Raw genomic sequence first — 17,547 nt, forward strand, 5'->3', positions numbered from 1 at the left:
GAGGCCCCCCCCGGGGCCCTGTCCGGGATCGCGTGTCGTCGCGTTCCGGCACCGCCAGGAGGAGCTCCGGGAGGCGTGCCGCGGGGAGGCCGACGCCTCCCGCTCCTCAGCCTCCGGGGGTCCCCTCCCTGGCGCCGGCAGCTGGGGCCGGGCCAGCCCCGAAAGCCGGGCCCGGGCCCGGGCCTGCCTTGCTCAGCCTTCCGTTGCCAGGGGGCCTGAGCCTGGGGGCCTCCCCATGGGGAACCCTGAGTCCCGCGCCACGAGTCCCCCGACCGTCCCGGGGACAACGGCACCTTTCGCGGCTTCGTCCTAGCCGCGGAGCGAGAGACCAGTCCGTTTCCCCACAGAGGCCAGCCCCCTCCAGGGGCGCCCCAGCCGCCCGCCACGGCGGAGGCGGACGCCCGGCCCACGGCGCCTCCATGCACTCTGCTCGGGGAAAACTCCCCGGCGCCGCGGCTGCCGGCCGCGCCCCTTCGTCGCGGCTCGTTTCCGGGTGGCCGCGACATGCCCCGAGCGAGAAAGGGCCCTGCTCCACGCGGAACTGGGCGCTGACCAGGGCTGCCCAACGCCGGCCACTTCTCACGAGCGTTCTGCCCAAATCGATCCCGATTTGGGCAGAACGCTCGTGAGAATTGGCCGGAAAAGGACCGGCGAACACACTTCGGGCACCACGGGGCCGCAGGGAGGCCCCCCCCGGGGCCCTGTCCGGGATCGCGTGTCGTCGCGTTCCGGCACCGCCAGGAGGAGCTCCGGGAGGCGTGCCGCGGGGAGGCCGACGCCTCCCGCTCCTCAGCCTCCGGGGGTCCCCTCCCTGGCGCCGGCACCTGGGGCCGGGCCAGCCCCGAAAGCCGGGCCCGGGCCCGGGCCTGCTTGCTCAGCCTTCCGTTGCCAGGGGCCTGAGCCTGGGGGCCTCCCCATGGGGGAACCCTGAGTCCCGCGCCACGAGTCCCCCGACCGTCCCGGCGACAACGGCACCTTTCGCGGCTTCGTCCTAGCCGCGGAGCGAGAGACCAGTCCGTTTCCCCACAGAGGCCAGCCCCCTCCAGGGGCGCCCCGGCCGCCCGCCACGGCAGAGGCGGGCGCCCGGCCACGGCGCCTCCATCCACTCTGTTCGGGGAAAACTCCCCGGCGCCGCGGCTGCCGGCCGCGCCCCATCGTCGCGGCTCGTTTTCCGGGTGGCCGCGACATGCCCCGAGCGAGAAAGGGCCCTGCTCCACGCGGAACTGGGCGCTGACCAGGGCTGCCCAACGCCGGCCAATTCTCACGAGCGTTCTGCCCAAATCGATCCCGATTTGGGCAGAACGCTCGTGAGAATTGGCCGGAAAAGGCCCGGCGAACACACTTCGGGCACCACGGGGCCGCAGGGCGGCCCCCCCCCGGGGCCCTGTCCGGGATCGCGTGTCGTTGCGTTCCGGCACCGCCAGGAGGAGCACCGGGAGGCGTGCCGCGGGGAGGCCGACGCCTCCCACTCCTCAGCCTCCGGGGGTCCCCTCCCTGGCGCCGGCAGCTGGGGCCGGACCAGCCCCGAAAGCCGGGCCCGGGCCCGGGCCTGCTTGCTCAGCCTTCCGTTGCCAGGGACCTGAGCCTGGGGGCCTCCACATGGGCAACCTGAGTCCCGCGCCACGAGTCCACCGACCGTCCCGGCGACAACGGCACCTTTCGCGGCTTCGTCCTATCCGCGGAGCGAGAGACCAGTCCGTTTCCCCACAGAGGCCCAGTCCCCTCCAGGGGCGCCCCGGCCGCCCGCCACGGCAGAGGCGGGCGTCCGGCCACGGCGCCTCCATCCACTCTGCTCGGGGAAAACTCCCCGGCGCCGCGGCTGCCGGCCGCGCCCCATCGTCGCGGCTCGTTTTCCGGGTGGCCGCGACATGCCCCGAGCGAGGGAAAGGGCCCTGCTCCACGCGGGAACTGGGCGCTGACCAGGGCTGCCCAACGCCGGCCAATTCTCACGAGCGTTCTGCCCAAATCGATCCCGATTTGGCAGAACGCTCGTGAGAATTGGCCGGAAAAGGCCCGGCGAACACACTTCGGGCACCACAGGGCCGCAGGGCGGCCCCCCCCGGGGCCCTGTCCGGGATCGCGTGTCGTCGCGTTCCTGCAACGCCAGGAGGAGCTCCGGGAGGCGTGCCGCGGGGAGGCCGACGTCTCCCCGCTCCTCAGCCTCCGGGGGTCCCCTCCCTGGCGCCGGCAGCTGGGGCCGGGCCAGCCCCGAAAGCCGGGCCCGGGCCCGGGCCTGCTTGCTCAGCCTTCCGTTGCCAGGGGCCTGAGCCTGGGGGCCTCCCCATGGGGAACCCTGAGTCCCGCGCCACGAGTCCCCCGACCGTCCCGGCGACAACGGCACCTTTCGCGGCTTTGTCCTACCGCGGAGCGAGAGACCAGTCCGTTTCCCCACAGAGGCCAGCCCCCTCCAGGGGCGCCCCGGCCGCCCGCCACGGCAGAGGCGGGCGCCCGGCCACGGCGCCTCCATCCACTCTGCTCGGGGAAAACTCCCCGGCGCCGCGGATGCCGGCCGCGCCCCATCGTCGCTGCTCGTTTTCCGGGTGGCCGCGACATTGCCCCCGAGCGAGGAAAGGGCCCCTGCTCCACGCGGAACTGGGCGCTGACCAGGGCTGCCCAACGCCGGCCAATTCTCACGAGCGTTCTGCCAAATCGATCCCGATTTGGGCAGAACGCTCGTGAGAATTGGCCGGAAAAGGCCCGGCGAACACACTTCGGGCACCACAGGGCCGCAGGGCGGCCCCCCCCCGGGGCCCTGTCCGGGATCGCGTGTCGTCGCTGTTCCGGCACCGCCAGGAGGAGCTCCGGGAGGCGTGCCGCGGGGAGGGCCGACGCCTCCCGCTCCTCAGCCTCCGGGGGTCCCCTCCCTGGCGCCGGCAGCTGGGGCCGGGGCCAGCCCCGAAAGCCGGGCCCGGGCCCGGGCCTGCTTGCTCAGCCTTCCGTTGCCAGGGGCCTGAGCCTGGGGGCCTCCCCATGGGGAACCCTGAGTCCCGCGCCACGAGTCCCCCGACCGTCCGGGGACAACGGCACCTTTCGCGGCTTCGTCCTAGCCGCGGAGCGAGAGACCAGTCCGTTTCCCCACAGAGGCCAGCCCCCACCAGGGGGCGCCCCAGGCCGCCCGCCACGGCGGAGGCGGACGCCCGGCCACGGCGCCTCCATGCACTCTGCTCGGGGAAAAACTCCCCGGCGCCGCGGCTGCCCGGCCGCGCCCCATCGTCGCGGCTCGTTTTCCGGGTGGCCGCGACATGCCCCGAGCGAGAAAGGGCCCTGCTCCACGCGGAACTGGGCGCTGACCAGGGCTGCCCAACGCCGGCCACTTCTCACGAGCGTTCTGCCCAAATCGATCCCGATTTGGGCAGAACGCTCGTGAGAATTGGCCGGAAAAGGACCGGCGAACACACTTCGGGCACCACGGGGCCGCAGGGAGGCCCCCCCCGGGGCCCTGTCCGGGATCGCGTGTCGTCGCGTTCCGGCACCGACAGGAGGAGCTCCGGGAGGCGTGCCGCGGGGAGGCCGACGCCTCCCGCTCCTCAGCCTCCGGGGGTCCCCTCCCTGGCGCCGGCACCTGGGGCCGGGCCAGCCCCGAAAGCCGGGCCCGGGCCCGGGCCTGCTTGCTCAGCCTTCCGTTGCCAGGGGCCTGAGCCTGGGGGCCTCCCCATGGGGAACCCTGAGTCCCGCGCCACGAGTCCCCCGACCGTCCCGGCGACAACGGCAACCTTTCGCGGCTTCGTCCTAGCCGCGGAGCGAGAGACCAGTCCGTTTCCCCACAGAGGCCAGCCCCCTCCAGGGGCGCCCCGGCCCGCCCGCCACAGCAGAGGCGGGCGCCCGGCCACGGCGCCTCCATCCACTCTGTTCGGGGAAAACTCCCCGGCGCCGCGGCTGCCGGCCGCGCCCCATCGTCGCGGCTCGTTTTCCGGGTGGCCGCGACATGCCCCGAGCGAGAGAAGGGCCCTGCTCCACGCGGAACTGGGCGCTGACCAGGGCTGCCCAACGCGGCCAATTCTCACGAGCGTTCTGCCCAAATCGATCCCAATTTGGGCAGAACGCTCGTGAGAATTGGCCGGAAAAGGCCCGGCGAACACACTTCGGGCACCACGGGGCCGCAGGGCGGCCCCCCCCGGGGCCCTGTCCGGGATCGCGTGTCGTTGCGTTCCGGCACCGCCAGGAGGAGCTCCGGGAGGCGTGCCGCGGGGAGGCCGACGCCTCCCACTACTCAGCCTCCGGGGGTCCCCTCCCTGGCGCCGGCAGCTGGGGCCGGGCCAGCCCCGAAAAGCCGGGCCCGGGCCCGGGCCTGCTTGCTCAGCCTTCCGTTGCCAGGGACCTGAGCCTGGGGGCCTCCACATGGGCAACCCTGAGTCCCGCGCCACGAGTCCACCGACCGTCCCGGCGACAACGGCACCTTTCGCGGCTTCGTCCTAGCCGCGGAGCGAGAGACCAGTCCGTTTCCCCACAGAGGCCAGCCCCCTCCAGGGGCGCCCCGGCCGCCCGCCACGGCGGAGGCGGACGCCCGGCCACGGCGCCTCCATCCACTCTGCTCGGGAAAACTCCCCGGCGCCGCGGCTTGCCCGGCCGCGCCCCATCGTCGCGGCTCGTTTTCCGGGTGGCTGCGACATGCCCCGAGCGAGAAAGGGCCCTGCTCCACGCGGAACTGGGCGCTGACCAGGGCTGCCCAACGCCGGCCAATTCTCACGAGCCTTCTGCCCAAATCGATCCCGATTTGGGCAGAACGCTCGTGAGAATTGGCCGGAAAAGGCCCGGCGAACACACTTCGGGCACCACAGGGCCGCAGGGTGGCCCCCCCCGGGGCCCTGTCCGGGATCGCGTGTCGTCGCGTTCCGGCACCGCCAGGAGGAGCTCCGGGAGGCGTGCCGCGGGGAGGCCGACGCCTCCCGCTCCTCAGCCTCCGGGGGTCCCCCTCCCTGGCGCCGGCAGCTGGGGCCGGGCCAGCCCCGAAAGCCGGGCCCGGGCCCTGGCCTGCTTGCTCAGCCTTCCGTTGCCAGGGGCCTGAGCCTGGGGGCCTCCCCATGGGGAACCCTGAGTCCCGCGCCACGAGTCCCCCGACCGTCCCCGGCGAACAACGGCACCTTTCGCGGCTTCGTCTATCCGCGGAGGCGAGAGACCAGTCCGTTTCCCCACAGAGGCCAGTCCCCTCCAGGGGTGCCCCGGCCGCCCGCCACGGCAGAGGCGGGCGTCCGGCCACGGCGCCTCCATCCACTCTGCTCGGGGAAAACTCCCCGGCGCCGCGGCTGCCGGCCGCGCCCCATCGTCGCGGCTCGTTTTCCGGGTGGCCGCGACATGCCCCGAGCGAGAAAGGGCCCTGCTCCACGCGGAACTGGGCGCTGACCAGGGCTGCCAACGCCGGCCAATTCTCACGAGCGTTCTGCCCAAATCGATCCCGATTTGGGCAGAACGCTCGTGAGAATTGGCCGGAAAAGGCCCGGCGAACACACTTCGGGCACCACAGAGGGCCGCAGGGCGGGCCCCCCCCCGGGGCCCTGTCCGGGATCGCGTGTCGTCGCGTTCCGGCAACGCCAGGAGGAGCTCCGGGAGGCGTGCCGCGGGGAGGCCGACGCCTCCCGCTCCTCAGCCTCCGGGGGTCCCCTCCCTGGCGCGGCAGCTGGGGCCGGGCCAGCCCCGAAAGCCGGGCCCGGGCCCGGGCCTGCTTGCTCAGCCTTCCGTTGCCAGGGGCCTGAGCCTGGGGCCTCCCCCATGGGGAACCCTGAGTCCCGCGCCACGAGTCCCCCCGACCGTCCCCGGCGACAACGGCACCTTTCGCGGCTTCGTCCTAGCCGCGGAGCGAGAGACCAGTCCGTTTCCCCACAGAGGCCAGCCCCCTCCAGGGGCGCCCCGGCCGCCCGCCACGGCAGAGGCGGACGCCCGGCCACGGCGCCTCCATCCACTCTGTTCGGGGAAAACTCCCCGGCGCCGCGGCTGCCGGCCGCGCCCCATCGTCGCGGCTCGTTTTCCCGGGTGGCCGCGACATGCCCCGAGCGAGAAAGGGCCCTGCTCCAACGCGGAACTGGGCGCTGACCAGGGCTGCCCAACGCCGGCCAATTCTCACGAGCGTTCTGCCCAAATCGATCCCGATTTGGGCAGAACGCTCGTGAGAATTGGCCGGAAAAGGCCCGGCGAACACACTTCGGGCACCACAGGGCCGCACGGCGGCCCCCCCCGGGGCCCTGTCCGGGATCGCGTGTCGTCGCGTTCCGGCAACGCCAGGAGGAGCTCCGGGAGGCGTGCCGCGGGGAGGCCGACGCCTCCCGCTCCTCAGCCTCCGGGGGTCCCCTCCCTGGCGCCGGCAGCTGGGGCCGGGCCAGCCCCGAAAGCCGGGCCCGGGCCCGGGCCTGCTTGCTCAGCCTTCCGTTGCCAGGGGCCTGAGCCTGGGGGCCTCCCCATGGGGAACCCTGAGTCCCGCGCCACGAGTCCCCCGACCGTCCCGGCGACAACGGCACCTTTCGCGGCTTCGTCCTAGCCGCGGAGCGAGAGACCAGTCCGTTTCCCCACAGAGGCCAGCCCCCTCCAGGGCGCCCCGGCCGCCCGCCACGGCAGAGGCGGGCGCCCCGGCCACGGCGCCTCCATCCACTCTGCTCGGGGAAAACTCCCCGGCGCCGCGGATGCCGGCCGCGCCCCATCGTCGCGGCTCGTTTTCCGGGTGGCCGCGACATGCCCCGAGCGAGAAAGGGCCCTGCTCCACGCGGAACTGGGCGCTGACCAGGGCTGCCCAACGCCGGCCAATTCTCACGAGCGTTCTGCCCAAATCGATCCCGATTTGGGCAGAACGCTCGTGAGAATTGGCCGGAAAAGGCCCGGCGAACACACTTCGGGCACCACAGGGCCGCAGGGCGGCCCCCCCCGGGGGCCCTGTCCGGGATCGCGTGTCGTCGCGTTCGGCACCGCCAGGAGGAGCTCCGGGAGCGTGCCGCGGGGAGGCCGACGCCTCCCGCTCCTCAGCCTCCGGGGGTCCCCTCCCTGGCGCCGGCAGCTGGGGCCGGGCCAGCCCCGAAAGCCGGGCCCGGGCCCGGGCCTGCTTGCTCAGCCTTCCGTTGCCAGGGGCCTGAGCCTGGGGGCCTCCCCATGGGGAACCCTGAGTCCCGCGCCACGAGTCCCCCGACCGTCCCGGGGGGACAACGGCACCTTTCGCGGCTTCGTCCTAGCCGCGGAGCGAGAGACCAGTCCGTTTCCCCACAGAGGCCAGCCCCCTCCAGGGGCGCCCCAGCCGCCCGCCACGGCGGAGGCGGACGCCCGGCCACGGCGCCTCCATGCACTCTGCTCGGGGAAAACTCCCCGGCGCCGCGGCTGCCGGCCGCGCCCCATCGTCGCGGCTCGTTTTCCGGGTGGCCGCGACATGCCCCGAGCGAGAAAGGGCCCTGCTCCACGCGGAACTGGGCGCTGACCAGGGCTGCCCAACGCCGGCCACTTCTCACGAGCGTTCTGCCCAAATCGATCCCGATTTGGGCAGAACGCTCGTGAGAATTGGCCGGAAAAGGACCGGCGAACACACTTCGGGCACCACGGGGCCGCAGGGAGGCCCCCCCCGGGGCCCTGTCCGGGATCGCGTGTCGTCGCGTTCCGGCACCGCCAGGAGGAGCTCCGGGAGGCGTGCCGCGGGGAGGCCGACGCCTCCCGCTCCTCAGCCTCCGGGGGTCCCCTCCCTGGCGCCGGCACCTGGGGCCGGGCCAGCCCCGAAAGCCGGGCCCGGGCCCGGGCCTGCTTGCTCAGCCTTCCGTTGCCAGGGGCCTGAGCCTGGGGGCCTCCCCATGGGGAACCCTGAGTCCCGCGCCACGAGTCCCCCGACCGTCCCGGCGACAACGGCACCTTTCGCGGCTTCGTCCTAGCCGCGGAGCGAGAGACCAGTCCGTTTCCCCACAGAGGCCAGCCCCCTCCAGGGGCGCCCCGGCCGCCCGCCACGGCAGAGTCGGGCGCCCGGCCACGGCGCCTCCATCCACTCTGTTCGGGGAAAACTCCCCGGCGCCGCGGCTGCCGGCCGCGCCCCATCGTCGCGGCTCGTTTTCCCGGGTGGCCCGCGACATGCCCCGAGCGAGAAAGGGCCCTGCTCCACGCGGAACTGGGCGCTGACCAGGGCTGCCCAACGCCGGCCAATTCTCACGAGCGTTCTGCCCAAATCGATCCCGATTTGGGCAGAACGCTCGTGAGAATTGGCCGGAAAAGGCCCGGCGAACACACTTCGGGCACCACGGGGCCGCAGGGCGGCCCCCCCCCGGGGCCCTGCCCGGGATCGCGTGTCGTTGCGTTCCGGCACCGCCAGGAGGAGCTCCGGGAGGCGTGCCGCGGGGAGGCCGACGCCTCCCACTCCTCAGCCTCCGGGGGTCCCCTCCCTGGCGCCGGCAGCTGGGGCCGGGCCAGCCCCGAAAGCCGGGCCCGGGCCCGGGCCTGCTTGCTCAGCCTTCCGTTGCCAGGGACCTGAGCCTGGGGGCCTCCACATGGGCAACCCTGAGTCCCGCGCCACGAGTCCACCGACCGTCCCGGCGACAACGGCACCTTTCGCGGCTTCGTCCTAGCCGTGGAGCGAGAGACCAGTCCGTTTCCCCACAGAGGCCAGCCCCCTCCAGGGGCGCCCTGGCCGCCCGCCACGGCGGAGGCGGACGCCCGGCCACGGCGCCTCCATCCACTCTGCTCGGGAAAACTCCCCGGCGCCGCGGCTGCCGGCCGCGCCCCATCGTCGCGGCTCGTTTTCCGGGTGGCCGCGACATGCCCCGAGCGAGAAAGGGCCCTGCTCCACGCGGAACTGGGCGCTGACCAGGGCTGCCCAACGCCGGCCAATTCTCACGAGCCTTCTGCCCAAATCGATCCCGATTTGGGCAGAACGCTCGTGAGAATTGGCCGGAAAAGGCCCGGCGAACACACTTCGGGCACCACAGGGCCGCAGGGTGGCCCCCCCCGGGGCCCTGTCCGGGATCGCGTGTCGTCGCGTTCCGGCACCGCCAGGAGGAGCTCCGGGAGGCGTGCCGCGGGGAGGCCGACGCCTCCCGCTCCTCAGCCTCCGGGGGTCCCCTCCCTGGCGCCGGCAGCTGGGGCCGGGGCCAGCCCCGAAAGCCGGGCCCGGGCCCGGGCCTGCTTGCTCAGCCTTCCGTTGCCAGGGGCCTGAGCCTGGGGGCCTCCCCATGGGGAACCCTGAGTCCCGCGCCACGAGTCCCCCGACCGTCCCGGGGACAACGGCACCTTTCGCGGCTTCGTCCTAGCCGCGGAGCGAGAGACCAGTCCGTTTCCCCACAGAGGCCAGCCCCCTCCAGGGGCGCCCCAGCCGCCCGCCACGGCGGAGGCGGACGCCCGGCCACGGCGCCTCCATGCACTCTGCTCGGGGAAAACTCCCCGGCGCCGCGGCTGCCGGCCGCGCCCCATCGTCGCGGCTCGTTTTCCGGGTGGCCGCGACATGCCCCGAGCGAGAAAGGGCCCTGCTCCACGCGGAACTGGGCGCTGACCAGGGCTGCCCAACGCCGGCCACTTCTCACGAGCGTTCTGCCCAAATCGATCCCGATTTGGGCAGAACGCTCGTGAGAATTGGCCGGAAAAGGACCGGCGAACACACTTCGGGCACCACGGGGCCGCAGGGAGGCCCCCCCCGGGGCCCTGTCCGGGATCGCGTGTCGTCGCGTTCCGGCACCGCCAGGAGGAGCTCCGGGAGGCGTGCCGCGGGGAGGCCGACGCCTCCCGCTCCTCAGCCTCCGGGGGTCCCCTCCCTGGCGCCGGCACCTGGGGCCGGGCCAGCCCCGAAAGCCGGGCCCGGGCCCGGGCCTGCTTGCTCAGCCTTCCGTTGCCAGGGGCCTGAGCCTGGGGGCCTCCCCATGGGGAACCCTGAGTCCCGCGCCACGAGTCCCCCGACCGTCCCGGCGACAACGGCACCTTTCGCGGCTTCGTCCTAGCCGCGGAGCGAGAGACCAGTCCGTTTCCCCACAGAGGCCAGCCCCCTCCAGGGGCGCCCCGGCCGCCCGCCACGGCAGAGGCGGGCGCCCGGCCACGGCGCCTCCATCCACTCTGTTCGGGGCAAACTCCCCGGCGCCGCGGCTGCCGGCCGCGCCCCATCGTCGCGGCTCGTTTTCCGGGTGGCCGCGACATGCCCCGAGCGAGAAAGGGCCCTGCTCCACGCGGAACTGGGCGCTGACCAGGGCTGCCCAACGCCGGCCAATTCTCACGAGCGTTCTGCCCAAATCGATCCCGATTTGGGCAGAACGCTCGTGAGAATTGGCCGGAAAAGGCCCGGCGAACACACTTCGGGCACCACGGGGCCGCAGGGCGGCCCCCCCCCGGGGCCCTGTCCGGGATCGCGTGTCGTTGCGTTCCGGCACCGCCAGGAGGAGCACCGGGAGGTGTGCCGCGGGGAGGCCGACGCCTCCCACTCCTCAGCCTCCGGGGGTCCCCTCCCTGGCGCCGGCAGCTGGGGCCGGACCAGCCCCGAAAGCCGGGCCCGGGCCCGGGCCTGCTTGCTCAGCCTTCCGTTGCCAGGGACCTGAGCCTGGGGGCCTCCACATGGGCAACCCTGAGTCCCGCGCCACGAGTCCACCGACCGTCCCGGCGACAACGGCACCTTTCGCGGCTTCGTCCTATCCGCGGAGCGAGAGACCAGTCCGTTTCCCCACAGAGGCCAGTCCCCTCCAGGGGCGCCCCGGCCGCCCGCCACGGCAGAGGCGGGCGTCCGGCCACGGCGCCTCCATCCACTCTGCTCGGGGAAAACTCCCCGGCGCCGCGGCTGCCGGCCGCGCCCCATCGTCGCGGCTCGTTTTCCGGGTGGCCGCGACATGCCCCGAGCGAGAAAGGGCCCTGCTCCACGCGGAACTGGGCGCTGACCAGGGCTGCCCAACGCCGGCCAATTCTCACGAGCGTTCTGCCCAAATCGATCCCGATTTGGGCAGAACGCTCGTGAGAATTGGCCGGAAAAGGCCCGGCGAACACACTTCGGGCACCACAGGGCCGCAGGGCGGCCCCCCCCGGGGCCCTGTCCGGGATCGCGTGTCGTCGCGTTCCTGCAACGCCAGGAGGAGCTCCGGGAGGCGTGCCGCGGGGAGGCCGACGTCTCCCGCTCCTCAGCCTCCGGGGGTCCCCTCCCTGGCGCCGGCAGCTGGGGCCGGGCCAGCCCCGAAAGCCGGGCCCGGGCCCGGGCCTGCTTGCTCAGCCTTCCGTTGCCAGGGGCCTGAGCCTGGGGGCCTCCCCATGGGGAACCCTGAGTCCCGCGCCACGAGTCCCCCGACCGTCCCGGCGACAACGGCACCTTTCGCGGCTTTGTCCTACCGCGGAGCGAGAGACCAGTCCGTTTCCCCACAGAGGCCAGCCCCCTCCAGGGGCGCCCCGGCCGCCCGCCACGGCAGAGGCGGGCGCCCGGCCACGGCGCCTCCATCCACTCTGCTCGGGGAAAACTCCCCGGCGCCGCGGATGCCGGCCGCGCCCCATCGTCGCTGCTCGTTTTCCGGGTGGCCGCGACATGCCCCGAGCGAGAAAGGGCCCTGCTCCACGCGGAACTGGGCGCTGACCAGGGCTGCCCAACGCCGGCCAATTCTCACGAGCGTTCTGCCCAAATCGATCCCGATTTGGGCAGAACGCTCGTGAGAATTGGCCGGAAAAGGCCCGGCGAACACACTTCGGGCACCACAGGGCCGCAGGGCGGCCCCCCCCGGGGCCCTGTCCGGGATCGCGTGTCGTCGCGTTCCGGCACCGCCAGGAGGAGCTCCGGGAGGCGTGCCGCGGGGAGGCCGACGCCTCCCGCTCCTCAGCCTCCGGGGGTCCCCTCCCTGGCGCCGGCAGCTGGGGCCGGGCCAGCCCCGAAAGCCGGGCCCGGGCCCGGGCCTGCTTGCTCAGCCTTCCGTTGCCAGGGGCCTGAGCCTGGGGGCCTCCCCATGGGGAACCCTGAGTCCCGCGCCACGAGTCCCCCGACCGTCCCGGGGACAACGGCACCTTTCGCGGCTTCGTCCTAGCCGCGGAGCGAGAGACCAGTCCGTTTCCCCACAGAGGCCAGCCCCCACCAGGGGCGCCCCAGCCGCCCGCCACGGCGGAGGCGGACGCCCGGCCACGGCGCCTCCATGCACTCTGCTCGGGGAAAACTCCCCGGCGCCGCGGCTGCCGGCCGCGCCCCATCGTCGCGGCTCGTTTTCCGGGTGGCCGCGACATGCCCCGAGCGAGAAAGGGCCCTGCTCCACGCGGAACTGGGCGCTGACCAGGGCTGCCCAACGCCGGCCACTTCTCACGAGCGTTCTGCCCAAATCGATCCCGATTTGGGCAGAACGCTCGTGAGAATTGGCCGGAAAAGGACCGGCGAACACACTTCGGGCACCACGGGGCCGCAGGGAGGCCCCCCCCCGGGGCCCTGTCCGGGATCGCGTGTCGTCGCGTTCCGGCACCGCCAGGAGGAGCTCCGGGAGGCGTGCCGCGGGGAGGCCGACGCCTCCCGCTCCTCAGCCTCCGGGGGTCCCCTCCCTGGCGCCGGCAGCTGGGGCCGGGCCAGCCCCGAAAGCCGGGCCCGGGCCCGGGCCTGCTTGCTCAGCCTTCCGTTGCCAGGGGCCTGAGCCTGGGGGCCTCCCCATGGGGAACCCTGAGTCCCGCGCCACGAGTCCCCCGACCGTCCCGGGGACAACGGCACCTTTCGCGGCTTCGTCCTAGCCGCGGAGCGAGAGACCAGTCCGTTTCCCCACAGAGGCCAGCCCCCTCCAGGGGCGCCCCAGCCGCCCGCCACGGCGGAGGCGGACGCCCGGCCACGGCGCCTCCATGCACTCTGCTCGGGGAAAACTCCCCGGCGCCGCGGCTGCCGGCCGCGCCCCTTCGTCGCGGCTCGTTTTCCGGGTGGCCGCGACATGCCCCGAGCGAGAAAGGGCCCTGCTCCACGCGGAACTGGGCGCTGACCAGGGCTGCCCAACGCCGGCCACTTCTCACGAGCGTTCTGCCCAAATCGATCCCGATTTGGGCAGAACGCTCGTGAGAATTGGCCGGAAAAGGACCGGCGAACACACTTCGGGCACCACGGGGCCGCAGGGAGGCCCCCCCCCGGGGCCCTGTCCGGGATCGCGTGTCGTCGCGTTCCGGCACCGCCAGGAGGAGCTCCGGGAGGCGTGCCGCGGGGAGGCCGACGCCTCCCGCTCCTCAGCCTCCGGGGGTCCCCTCCCTGGCGCCGGCACCTGGGGCCGGGCCAGCCCCGAAAGCCGGGCCCGGGCCCGGGCCTGCTTGCTCAGCCTTCCGTTGCCAGGGGCCTGAGCCTGGGGGCCTCCCCATGGGGAACCCTGAGTCCCGCGCCACGAGTCCCCCGACCGTCCCGGCGACAACGGCACCTTTCGCGGCTTCGTCCTAGCCGCGGAGCGAGAGACCAGTCCGTTTCCCCACAGAGGCCAGCCCCCTCCAGGGGCGCCCCGGCCGCCCGCCACGGCAGAGGCGGGCGCCCGGCCACGGCGCCTCCATCCACTCTGTTCGGGGAAAACTCCCCGGCGCCGCGGCTGCCGGCCGCGCCCCATCGTCGCGGCTCGTTTTCCGGGTGGCCGCGACATGCCCCGAGCGAGAAAGGGCCCTGCTCCACGCGGAACTGGGCGCTGACCAGGGCTGCCCAACGCCGGCCAATTCTCACGAGCGTTCTGCCCAAATCGATCCCGATTTGGGCAGAACGCTCGTGAGAATTGGCCGGAAAAGGCCCGGCGAACACACTTCGGGCACCACGGGGCCGCAGGGCGGCCCCCCCCGGGGCCCTGTCCGGGATCGCGTGTCGTTGCGTTCCGGCACCGCCAGGAGGAGCACCGGGAGGCGTGCCGCGGGGAGGCCGACGCCTCCCACTCCTCAGCCTCCGGGGGTCCCCTCCCTGGCGCCGGCAGCTGGGGCCGGACCAGCCCCGAAAGCCGGGCCCGGGCCCGGGCCTGCTTGCTCAGCCTTCCGTTGCCAGGGACCTGAGCCTGGGGGCCTCCACATGGGCAACCCTGAGTCCCGCGCCACGAGTCCACCGACCGTCCCGGCGACAACGGCACCTTTCGCGGCTTCGTCCTATCCGCGGAGCGAGAGACCAGTCCGTTTCCCCACAGAGGCCAGTCCCCTCCAGGGGCGCCCCGGCCGCCCGCCACGGCAGAGGCGGGCGTCCGGCCACGGCGCCTCCATCCACTCTGCTCGGGGAAAACTCCCCGGCGCCGCGGCTGCCGGCCGCGCCCCATCGTCGCGGCTCGTTTTCCGGGTGGCCGCGACATGCCCCGAGCGAGAAAGGGCCCTGCTCCACGCGGAACTGGGCGCTGACCAGGGCTGCCCAACGCCGGCCAATTCTCACGAGCGTTCTGCCCAAATCGATCCCGATTTGGGCAGAACGCTCGTGAGAATTGGCCGGAAAAGGCCCGGCGAACACACTTCGGGCACCACAGGGCCGCAGGGCGGCCCCCCCCGGGGCCCTGTCCGGGATCGCGTGTCGTCGCGTTCCTGCAACGCCAGGAGGAGCTCCGGGAGGCGTGCCGCGGGGAGGCCGACGTCTCCCGCTCCTCAGCCTCCGGGGGTCCCCTCCCTGGCGCCGGCAGCTGGGGCCGGGCCAGCCCCGAAAGCCGGGCCCGGGCCCGGGCCTGCTTGCTCAGCCTTCCGTTGCCAGGGGCCTGAGCCTGGGGGCCTCCCCATGGGGAACCCTGAGTCCCGCGCCACGAGTCCCCCGACCGTCCCGGCGACAACGGCACCTTTCGCGGCTTTGTCCTACCGCGGAGCGAGAGACCAGTCCGTTTCCCCACAGAGGCCAGCCCCCTCCAGGGGCGCCCCGGCCGCCCGCCACGGCAGAGGCGGGCGCCCGGCCACGGCGCCTCCATCCACTCTGCTCGGGGAAAACTCCCCGGCGCCGCGGATGCCGGCCGCGCCCCATCGTCGCTGCTCGTTTTCCGGGTGGCCGCGACATGCCCCGAGCGAGAAAGGGCCCTGCTCCACGCGGAACTGGGCGCTGACCAGGGCTGCCCAACGCCGGCCAATTCTCACGAGCGTTCTGCCCAAATCGATCCCGATTTGGGCAGAACGCTCGTGAGAATTGGCCGGAAAAGGCCCGGCGAACACACTTCGGGCACCACAGGGCCGCAGGGCGGCCCCCCCCGGGGCCCTGTCCGGGATCGCGTGTCGTCGCGTTCCGGCACCGCCAGGAGGAGCTCCGGGAGGCGTGCCGCGGGGAGGCCGACGCCTCCCGCTCCTCAGCCTCCGGGGGTCCCCTCCCTGGCGCCGGCAGCTGGGGCCGGGCCAGCCCCGAAAGCCGGGCCCGGGCCCGGGCCTGCTTGCTCAGCCTTCCGTTGCCAGGGGCCTGAGCCTGGGGGCCTCCCCATGGGGAACCCTGAGTCCCGCGCCACGAGTCCCCCGACCGTCCCGGGGACAACGGCACCTTTCGCGGCTTCGTCCTAGCCGCGGAGCGAGAGACCAGTCCGTTTCCCCACAGAGGCCAGCCCCCACCAGGGGCGCCCCAGCCGCCCGCCACGGCGGAGGCGGACGCCCGGCCACGGCGCCTCCATGCACTCTGCTCGGGGAAAACTCCCCGGCGCCGCGGCTGCCGGCCGCGCCCCATCGTCGCGGCTCGTTTTCCGGGTGGCCGCGACATGCCCCGAGCGAGAAAGGGCCCTGCTCCACGCGGAACTGGGCGCTGACCAGGGCTGCCCAACGCCGGCCACTTCTCACGAGCGTTCTGCCCAAATCGATCCCGATTTGGGCAGAACGCTCGTGAGAATTGGCCGGAAAAGGACCGGCGAACACACTTCGGGCACCACGGGGCCGCAGGGAGGCCCCCCCCGGGGCCCTGTCCGGGATCGCGTGTCGTCGCGTTCCGGCACCGACAGGAGGAGCTCCGGGAGGCGTGCCGCGGGGAGGCCGACGCCTCCCGCTCCTCAGCCTCCGGGGGTCCCCTCCCTGGCGCCGGCACCTGGGGCCGGGCCAGCCCCGAAAGCCGGGCCCGGGCCCGGGCCTGCTTGCTCAGCCTTCCGTTGCCAGGGGCCTGAGCCTGGGGGCCTCCCCATGGGGAACCCTGAGTCCCGCGCCACGAGTCCCCCGACCGTCCCGGCGACAACGGCACCTTTCGCGGCTTCGTCCTAGCCGCGGAGCGAGAGACCAGTCCGTTTCCCCACAGAGGCCAGCCCCCTCCAGGGGCGCCCCGGCCGCCCGCCACAGCAGAGGCGGGCGCCCGGCCACGGCGCCTCCATCCACTCTGTTCGGGGAAAACTCCCCGGCGCCGCGGCTGCCGGCCGCGCCCCATCGTCGCGGCTCGTTTTCCGGGTGGCCGCGACATGCCCCGAGCGAGAAAGGGCCCTGCTCCACGCGGAACTGGGCGCTGACCAGGGCTGCCCAACGCCGGCCAATTCTCACGAGCGTTCTGCCCAAATCGATCCCAATTTGGGCAGAACGCTCGTGAGAATTGGCCGGAAAAGGCCCGGCGAACACACTTCGGGCACCACGGGGCCGCAGGGCGGCCCCCCCCGGGGCCCTGTCCGGGATCGCGTGTCGTTGCGTTCCGGCACCGCCAGGAGGAGCTCCGGGAGGCGTGCCGCGGGGAGGCCGACGCCTCCCACTACTCAGCCTCCGGGGGTCCCCTCCCTGGCGCCGGCAGCTGGGGCCGGGCCAGCCCCGAAAGCCGGGCCCGGGCCCGGGCCTGCTTGCTCAGCCTTCCGTTGCCAGGGACCTGAGCCTGGGGGCCTCCACATGGGCAACCCTGAGTCCCGCGCCACGAGTCCACCGACCGTCCCGGCGACAACGGCACCTTTCGCGGCTTCGTCCTAGCCGCGGAGCGAGAGACCAGTCCGTTTCCCCACAGAGGCCAGCCCCCTCCAGGGGCGCCCCGGCCGCCCGCCACGGCGGAGGCGGACGCCCGGCCACGGCGCCTCCATCCACTCTGCTCGGGAAAACTCCCCGGCGCCGCGGCTGCCGGCCGCGCCCCATCGTCGCGGCTCGTTTTCCGGGTGGCTGCGACATGCCCCGAGCGAGAAAGGGCCCTGCTCCACGCGGAACTGGGCGCTGACCAGGGCTGCCCAACGCCGGCCAATTCTCACGAGCCTTCTGCCCAAATCGATCCCGATTTGGGCAGAACGCTCGTGAGAATTGGCCGGAAAAGGCCCGGCGAACACACTTCGGGCACCACAGGGCCGCAGGGTGGCCCCCCCCGGGGCCCTGTCCGGGATCGCGTGTCGTCGCGTTCCGGCACCGCCAGGAGGAGCTCCGGGAGGCGTGCCGCGGGGAGGCCGACGCCTCCCGCTCCTCAGCCTCCGGGGGTCCCCTCCCTGGCGCCGGCAGCTGGGGCCGGGCCAGCCCCGAAAGCCGGGCCCGGGCCCTGGCCTGCTTGCTCAGCCTTCCGTTGCCAGGGGCCTGAGCCTGGGGGCCTCCCCATGGGGAACCCTGAGTCCCGCGCCACGAGTCCCCCGACCGTCCCGGCGACAACGGCACCTTTCGCGGCTTCGTCCTATCCGCGGAGCGAGAGACCAGTCCGTTTCCCCACAGAGGCCAGTCCCCTCCAGGGGTGCCCCGGCCGCCCGCCACGGCAGAGGCGGGCGTCCGGCCACGGCGCCTCCATCCACTCTGCTCGGGGAAAACTCCCCGGCGCCGCGGCTGCCGGCCGCGCCCCATCGTCGCGGCTCGTTTTCC

Source organism: Meles meles, chromosome 21 (genome assembly GCF_922984935.1).
Source record: "Meles meles chromosome 21, mMelMel3.1 paternal haplotype, whole genome shotgun sequence".
Classification (NCBI taxonomy): Eukaryota; Metazoa; Chordata; class Mammalia; order Carnivora; family Mustelidae; genus Meles; species Meles meles.